Raw genomic sequence first — 9,589 nt, 5'->3', positions numbered from 1 at the left:
ACATTCTCAGGAAAGGTTCTCAGAAACTGTCTAAACTCCAGCTTTTCCGGCTTGTCCAGATCCTGATGTCTGATAGGGCGAGGGCTCTAGCTACCTCATCCAGATGGTGATGTCTGATAGGGCGAGAGCGAGGGCTACCTCATCCAGATAGTGATGTCTGATAGGATGCAGGGCTCTAGCTACCTCACCTTAACATTTAGCTGACTGACAATTCAAATCTTTCAAGTACTCAGCCCATTGCCTAATAACTTTCATTTTTCATCATTTCATTTCATATTTTCACTTCATAATTTCATTAACCAATTTTCTTTGTGATACAGTCATTTAAAACATATTTCTCATACTCCAAAAGAAATTTCAAATCCACAGTTATTATGTTTATTTTTTTTTATTTGCCTGTTTGTTGTCTAAAGATGGGTGGGGCAGTGGGGAAGATATGAGAGGAGATGGGGGAGAGGAAACCATGATGGTTATATACTGTATAAAAAAATTAATTTCAATAATACAAAACTAATTAAATCCCACAGTATTAAGGCCAAAGTTTTAATGTTCTCATTGGCAATCGATGCTGCAGTTGATGATGAAAATAATACCTTGATTTTAAAGAAATATATCCAAAGCTCCTACTGTGTGAAGAACTTTGTATTTGTCACAGTTTTCCATACAAGCTACTGTACCTTCTCTTTAAGCAGTTTGAAAGAAAATTTTAAACCTCAAAGTATTGAATTATGTAATTCAATAATAAATTTTATTTTTGAGATTATAATGACATTTCTTCTTTCCTCTTTCCAAATCCTCCCATGTGGTCCACACCCCTCTCATTCAAACCCATCGCCTCCTTGTTCCTGTCGTGAGATCTTCGGGTGTCCACAGACGAACTCACCTTCCTCAGGATAATCATTTCTAGCAGGGTCAGGTAGTATAAGCCACGTATCTTCCACTTGTGGGTGCAGGCAAGATCATCAGACATTCAAGATCATTCTCCTTGGAGTGTTTGAAGTCTGAGAGATATGAGATCGGCCTCATAAAGTAAACGAATACTGCACAAGGACTCACTAAGGATAGAAGCGTTTGGGGCCAAGAGAACCTGGGAAGGGGGCATGGGGGGGCGGGGGGGTAGCCAGTGCTGGAAAAGTCACCTCATGTGTACAAGGCCGGAGGATCAGTTCCCAGCGCTACAACACAGGCACGCATGCACGCACGCATGCGCACCTTTTCTTCTCTCAGGTTGTGAGCATACAATTTCCTAGTCTTCTCTCTCAAAGTAGCTAGCTCTCATTGGTCAAAGAAAACCGTGAATTCTCGCTTCTCCCTCCCTCCTTTCATTCGTGTCCCCAGTTTTCTCCTTGCTGTTTCCTTGTCCTCATCTTCCTTCACTTGATGTATAGGATAGCAAATGTCTATGACATTAGAATGTGATTTTTTTATATAAATGTTACGAAAACGATTAAAGTAGACCCAGGATGCATAGACAAATGATTAGCCATCTGTGTAAATACTGTGCAGTGTTTTTAAGGACAAGATAATTAAAATGTTGCCAGACCATAGCCTAAATAAAGTCACCATAAGCTTAGCCATCCAGGACTGCAATCTATGGGCCTCTTGTTTCTAAAATGAAACCTAAGTTACTTCTACATTTCAGGTCCTGGGCTAGTCTTTCTGTTTTCTGCCCCATTTCTTGTGTAATATCTCCATTCTCCCATTACCACAACCATCCAGAATGAAATTACCAAGCTGATTCTCCTTATCATTTATGCTGTTTATATCAGCAGATACCCATTTCTCCTGTGAAAGAACCATGAAGAACCTACCACCTCCTCAGCATCATCTCTGCGCTAGGCCTGCAGATGTGAAGGAAGAGTAACAGCGACAAATAAAGGAAATTTGAAAATTCTCACGCTTTTCACCAAAAACCAGTAAAATGGGAACAAATCTAAAAGAGTAAAATAAAGAGATGGATGCTGAAGAGGGTAAACACTAGTGAAAGAGATTAAGGCAAGCAGAAAGAAAGTTCCTGGGTTCAAAAACCATAAGAATTACTGTTACTGTTAGTGTTAAAACCCAAAGCAATCTACAGATTCACAGCAGTCCCTGTCCAAATCGCAAGGATACACTTTACATAAATAGGAAAGCAATATTAAAATTCTCATGAGGCCACAGAAGATCACAGACAGGCAACACAATCATGAATGAAGCAATAGTAGAGGTATTATGCTACTCTGTGCCCGATCTGATGAAGCTATGTGGTCACAGCAGTGTTTCCTGACACAAAGTCCCACAGAAACAGAGCAGAATGCAGAGCTTAGCAAATAATGCCTCACACCTGAGGCTAGTGAGTCTCCCTCAGGACACCAAAATACACAGGGGGTGGGGATGGGGTGGGGGTGGGGATGGGGTGGGGGTGGGGATGGGGTGGGGGTGGGGAGTCTCTTCAATAATGGATACTGGGAAAACTGGGTGTTGTTACTAAAAAGAATGAAGCTGTACCCATCTCTTTCAATATGAACTCAAAATGGATGTAAGATTAGACTGTAGGATCTGAACCTACAAAGCTCCTAAAAGAAAAATATACAAAAAAAAAAAAAAACCTTCACAGTGGTCTTGGTGATGGTCTCTTTAATAAAATATCATAAGAATGGGTAATGGAAGCAACAAAATAGGTAAGTGGGTTGTATCATAAAAAATAACAGCAGCAAAAATACTTTTTGCATAGCAACCAGAATGATCTACAGAATGGCAAGAAACTCGAGGGGGAGGGAGAAGCTATTTGCAATCCTCATATCTAAGAAAGAGTTAATATCCAAGATATGTAATGGATGCCTAAAATGTGGTGACAATCCTACAAGTCTTGTCACCTCCCTGATGTATCTGCTCAGCTGATCCTGTGTGACTGAGTGTCACACACTCACAACTGAGCTATGCTCACTGTCAATCTTCCTCCTTTACCAAGAAAATGTCAGCAGGGCCTTGGACTGTTCCAGAATCTTTGGTATTCATATCTTACATCCAACACTCCTCATCTTTTGAGTAAGTCTGGAATTTAAGCTTCTTGCAGTGTAAGCGTCTACTTCAACTCTTTAAATATGCATATAAAATATGTCTTTGTTCTAGTATTGATGATGAAAAATAACAAAAAAAATGAAAAGTTCTTTTTGAAGCTGCTTCAATACGCACATGCACCTTTTCTTTCTGTTCACATTGTTGTTGTTATTGTTGTTGTTGTTGTTTTTATAGTATTCAACAATTAAATCTGATGTGTTTTACAAACTCATTAGAAGACTGAATTTTTTTCATCAGCGTCAGTTCTTAAAAAATTCTGGAAATTCATGTTTATACAAAGCTTGGAAAAGCAGAGGATAAATACTAGGGAAACATTCCAGTCGACTTTGCGCAGGTCAGAACCCCAACATTTTTTTTTCTAACATCGTGCCCCTTGTTTATTTACAGCCGCAGATACGCGCTAGCTTCTGGTGCTGGTGGAATGAATGCGCTGACCTCACACACACATTTCTGCCAGTGACGGTTTGAAGATGATAAAGTAGTCCAGAGCAAATATCTCCACTCTCTGATAGCGGGAGGCACTTTGTGTACAAAAAGCAATGGTCTGGAACAGAGTCAAGCTCTAGAAAGCAGGACAGTCGTTTCTCATCATAAACACATTATTCCTGTCGAGTCGAAGGAGAATGGTGGAGGTAGGGAAGGCTTTGAAAACAGCATACACGTTCCTCATGACTTCCCTTGTGAACAGGGGCCTCAGATCAGCCTGCAGTGGACATCAGAGGGATTCACGTTACCCCACTGTGATGAATAATGAAACACAATGCATAATTGTCCGCAAGTTCTTAGAACCTCCTCAGACCCCAGCTACCGTGCAGAATGCATTACCTCAGGCTCCACGGGGTCACGAGGGAGGTAACCAAGAGTCGGGACGAGTAAATAGACAGTATTGTACCAAACTCCTGTCGCTATGACAACCCTCTAGAAATGCCGGACTCCCATTTTCTCAGCTGCTTTTACTGCTCTGAGGAGAAAGAACAAATGGCCTTTGCAAGCGGCAACCCTGGTTAGTCTCCGACTTTACAGCTTCACCATAGACATGCCCACACAAGTCACTTTCCTTCTCTTCGTCTCCAGCAAATATCGTCAAAATATTCTTCTCATGTGAAAGGTGCTTAATCTTTTACAAAATGAAGTAGTGATGCAGGAAATCTCATTAAATTGCATTTACGTTATAACTGATAGAGATTTTAGCAGCGCGGGCTGAATCAAACTTTCACACTTGAGGGGCCAGCGAGAGTCCTTTCTCTTCTCAGTGTGAAGGATTTAAGTAGCTGAAGGCATCTCTGTGGTGTGAGAGTCTGGTGGGAAGCAGCAGCCTGTTACCCTGACACTGCATCCAGGCGCAGGAGGGGTGTGAGGCTTAGGGGAAATGAGTGTGGTTTCATCTATTGGGCAACTTCTTGTTAATGAAAAGTATGCAGTGCGGCCCGTGCATTAGCTCAGAGCACAGAAGATTCGAGGGTCACCTGACTTTCCAGTGACGCCCCACATAACACTCTCAGCCCTCCTTAATGCAAAACATGCATGTATATTTCCTTTCTTAAAATTAGTAAAACAGTTTTTTACTTATTGCTAACTCTGCCATTCAACATAAATTATATGAGGCCGGAAAACGTTTATCTCCTGTAACTTTCTTTTTCCCGGGAGCTCAGAATGGCATAAAAGTTCAAGGCATATCTACTGAATAAAAACAAGAGTTAATAAATGAATCTTTCAACACTTTGTTCTCAGCCATAGATAGGAGGAAATACTATATATGATATAACATTATTCTTAATACCAAGTATGACATAAATTTGAAATATTTTATGAAGTAAATCTGCAGTTAACATGAGCTGTTATAATTACTCAATACCAAAATGTTCAAAATCCAGAGAAAATATAAAACTCAAGAAGAAAAATAATTCTTTCATAAAACAAGTTATATTTCCTAACTAATGAACTGTGGGGTGTGTGTGTGTGTGTGTGTGTGTGTGTGTGTGTGTGTGTGTGTGTGTTATGTGGTGTGTGTATGTGATGTGTGTCTGTGTGGTGTGTGTGATGTGTGTGTGTGTGTGTGCGCATGCGCACACACATGCACTCTCACAAGCATGCCTGCCCGTGCACTGTCTATAGACCACAGGACTACTTGCCAGAGTCAGTTCTAACCTTTCAATGGGGCCTGAGAACTGAAGTCAGATCAGGATCTGACCCAGTGGCAAGTATCTTAACTCACTGAGTTATACAACCAGACCAAGAGGATAGATATTCTTAATGTTGCTTAATATACCAGGCTTGTCATACATAGGCTTCTGCTTTATGAGCTAATAATAACATTTAAAAACCAAAAGAGCGTCTGAGAGTGTAGCTCAGTGGTAGAGCCCTTGCCTAGAATCTATGAGGTCCAATGTTTCAATCACCAAAACACACACACACACACACACACACACACACGCACACGCACACGCACACGCACACGCACACTGAAGAGGTGGGGATAAGAAGGAAGGAGAGAGAAGGAGATTGTCATTTTACATAAAAGGCAATTTCTTGTTTAGATACAACTCTTCATGAACTTAGGGATGAACTTGAGTCATGTTCATGACTGTCTTTTTTGTTTCATATTTAACTAAAATGCATTGGATGAGAATCCTAAGGAGAAACGAATGTCAGGTGAGGTAGAAAAGGGCCATCAGGGTGGTGTCCTGAGAAAAGTGGGGCCTGCAGGCAGAGGCAGCTCACCCAGATGACCTGGCTCAGGCTGCAAACTCAGATGAACATCTACATAGCTCCACAGAGGCAAACATCACAGCAAGGAGGAACAGCAAAACAGGGCCAATCAGCCAGTCATACTAAAAGCTAGCCTTCTAGAAAAGAATTTACAATGTGCATTGAAGAATATTAAGCATTATGTTGTGAGTGTTCTCTTCCTGGGTCAGTTGCACTTTTCAGATACACCTGCCAGAAATGAAGTAAGTTTTGAACAATAGAGAATTAGATTTGTGTTGATTTAATGAGAAATGCTTTTTATTTGTTTTATATATATATATATATATATATATATATATATATATATATTTGTTTTCTGTGGCAAGTAGTCTATTGGAAGTTGATTGTAGGCAGTAATTTAGTACAGAGCAATAGCTGGCCTATTCTCTTGAGCTTGTATTCTGGATTATAAATCCAACTTCATAGTTGGAGAGGATGCGCCTAACCCCGCAGAGACTTGATGTGCCTGCCAGGTGGGGGAATACCCAGGAGACACCTCTCCCTTTCAAAGAAGAAGGGTTATGAGGAAGGGACTGTGAGGGAGACAAGGAAGGGGCAACATTTGGGATGTAAATTAATTCATTAAAAAAATAAGGCCAACTCAAGGTTTAAAGAACTCAAGGTTTGAGAATTCAAGGTTTAACTAGAAAAGTGCTGATTGTGTCATGCTAATGATGGTTAGCCTTTGCTGCAGGGTCTCTCTTCCCTCCTACTCGCTATGTGGAGTTACTTAGCTTTCCCAGCTATAGCAGAGGTAGAGGAACTAGATTATAGAAAACATGGAAAGACAAAGGACAAGCTGAGATAATCAACTTGTAATACCTCCACATTTCTGTTGTCATTATTGTAAATGGGTTTTTTTTATTATACTTGGTTCCAAAATTATATTAAAAGACCCCTAAAAGTAGTTTTATTAAAAAATGTTAAAGAGCTAGAGATGGCTCAGTAGATAAGAACATATGTTGACCTTGTAGAAGACCCCTAAGTGAGGGTCCCATCACCCATGATGGATGGCTCACCATTACCTATACCAAGAGGTTTAGGGGATCCAAAACTCTTGTCTAGGCTCCACAGGTACCTGGACTCAGTGTTCAAATAGACACATAAAGACTAATTAAAATTTTAAGTTAATTTTTCCTCTTCCAAGTTAATACAGATGGACAAACATCACCAAAGATAATTTCCAGTTATTAAAACCCTTGTAAAATGTTGTTGGCGAGGGAAGTCTTTAAAACACAAACTAGGGTTGTTGAACTGCACTTTTTAGTGCATGCACTACTTAAAGGATTTCCTATGTCTTAAATAAGCTATATTATTTAAAAAATTTTTGCTGGCAATTTGGGAATTCAAACTATTGAGGTTACATAATTCTTTTCCAATACAGTTGATAGAAAACTGCACAAATGTCACAATTTTGGCTACATGGTCTCTAAAGAAAGCATAAATATGAGAGTATGAACTATAATTCTACTGTTGAAACAACCTTGGCTAGAACTCTGCTTATCTATGTTGAAAGACCATTTGTGTTAAAGAAGTTCCAAGATTTATTTTTAGAAGGCAACATGGAAAAAGAACATCCAAACAGACACTCATGAGCCATTTCTTCCACAATTTTAATTTAAAATTATCATTCTATGGCTTTTTGAGTTTGGCTCTTTTGAAAAATTCTTCTTCGAATTAGTCAAATTAGCTACTGTGAAGCCTAGTTCAAGACCAATTCAATTTCATTTATTAGACACTGTTAATTATGTCTATAGACACTTATTTCACTGTTAATTATGTCTATAGTTAGAGTGAGAGGAGCTCACATGGTAATAGAAACTAAATGGGTGGACTGAGAGTGGGAAGAGATGCTTCGCCAAGTCCATCAAGTGTTTTGGAAAACACAGGGCCAGCGCCAGTTCAGTTCCACAAAACTAAACAGTCTAAGGAATTCCTGGGAGCGCGGCCTGAGTCACTCTGCTGAGCTGCCACGGGGCCATGTCTCATTCATAGGCCGCTATCAAGAGTGTTGGCGATGCACTTCAGCATGAGTTACTTTTATGATCTGTGACCAAACACATGACAAGAAGCATGCACAGCTGTACCCTGGCTCCTGGTTTGAGGCATAAGGTCCATAATGGCAATTAAGGCATGGTGGCAGGTGGTCCCTGGTAGTGGGAACAGGAGGATGCCTCCTTGGAAGATCCCAGTAGATCAGGAAGTAGTGGCTCAGGTCAGAATAGGCCTGACTATAAACCATTAAACCTATTCCCGGTGATCCATTTAATTCAGCAAGGACTCAAATAGGAGCTCCAAAAATAGCACCTCCAACTGAAGATGTGTCTAAATCTCAGATAACAACTTGTATTTGTAAATCACACTGATCTTCAACAAGTGTAACAAGAATATGGAATACGGAAAAAATACTTTCTCTAACAAATAGTGTTAGGGTGTGGCCCTACATATTTCCTCTCTGCTGGGGGGAGGGCACCTGGGTGCCATCTGCACCCCACTGGGAGGAAGCAGGCCAAAGTCTTAAACAGGGTTCCTGGTCTCCTTTCTGGGTACCTGGGCACCACAGAGTATCAACAAGAGAGGGAGTCGGGAGGGAAAGTCAGGAATGGATGTCCACCGGTCTCTGCTTCCCCTGATGGTGTCCGTTCAGCAGGCAGGAAGGGGAAACAGAGCCCAGGAGAATGAATCCTCTCTGATTGAGAGCAAGGCCAACTGTACCTACAGATGGGAGGGGAGATGGCCTTATTCGGGAGTCTTAGATGCGGCTCTTTAGTCAAAGACCTTCCCCGAGGCAGTCCTTAGAGAAGCAGCTCTCAGAGATGGACCTTGCTTGTTCATACTGGTTATTTGATGGTGCATGTAAATGCATATACTTTATTGTATTAAATATCTTTTGTGGAAGGAATACCCAGAAAGGGAAGCAAATTGGCTGAAGGAGCAGGGATATCTAGATACCTCATTAGCATGGAGATCTCCAGGTGTTAATGCTATGTGACTTAGTGCCCAAGGTCCTCAGCTGGGGTGTCATGCTTCCAGAGCAGGTACACAGACAGGTAGAGAGTGGCTCCACTTCTGCTCAGATCCCGGGAATCTCAGATTTCTGAGATTCCCGGGATCTGAGCCCAACCTTGTCAGTCCTTATGTCTGTCTGGTAACACAGTCCCACATGTCCTACAACAGGGAAACAATATTCTAATGCCAAAGACTGAAACCACGCAGGTAACTGAATTAGCAATGGTGTGTTGGAAACAATACCCAAAGCATAGGCAAGAAAAGCAAAAACAGACAAGGGACAATATAGAGAGCTAAAAATTTTTCTGCAGAGAAAAAGGAACTATCAGAAAATAAAAAGGCAGCCCATAAACAAAAAGGAATATTTGCAAATCTGATACAAGATTTGGGTATCAAAATATATGAGGAACCTCTCAAACTCAGTACCTAAAAAGCTGTTCAGGTTTTAAAATCCGGAAGAGAATGGGATTTTCAGTTGTCCAAAGATTTTAAATGACCAGAAGGAATATAAAAAGGTCCTTTATCTAATCCAACTATAGTGTCATTCTGTCTGACTACGAGTGTACTTACTACCGAGAAGACCAAAGACAAGAAGTGTGGATAGGGATGTGAAAGCCCAAAATCTGATGTCCTTGAAGAGGACCATAACGTATTACAGCTGCAATGGAAAACAGTATGTACTGAGACGAGCCATAGAATTGCATATCTATGATATCTACCCAAATGAAATTAAATTAACTTCGGGTCACCAGATGGTATCTTTCCTCCCATA

At 40.7% G+C, this 9,589-nt stretch overlaps 1 long non-coding RNA gene across 1 annotated transcript; it reads right to left on the bottom strand.

Annotated features, from left to right (window-relative positions):
- Nucleotides 1–2,599: 2,599 nt before the first annotated feature.
- 4930518C04Rik lies at nt 2,600–4,477 on the bottom strand. Its single transcript, XR_383716.3, has 2 exons — nt 3,886–4,477; nt 2,600–3,763 (listed from the first exon to the last, which is right to left on the bottom strand). It is a non-coding gene; the product is annotated as an RIKEN cDNA 4930518C04 gene (long non-coding RNA).
- Nucleotides 4,478–9,589: the final 5,112 nt, after the last annotated feature.

The sequence above is a fragment of the Mus musculus genome, chromosome 14 (genome assembly GCF_000001635.26).
Source record: "Mus musculus strain C57BL/6J chromosome 14, GRCm38.p6 C57BL/6J".
Taxonomy (NCBI): domain Eukaryota; kingdom Metazoa; phylum Chordata; class Mammalia; order Rodentia; family Muridae; genus Mus; species Mus musculus.
The sequence above is the reverse complement of the archived record's forward strand: the minus strand, read 5'-3'. Positions and strand labels throughout refer to the sequence as shown.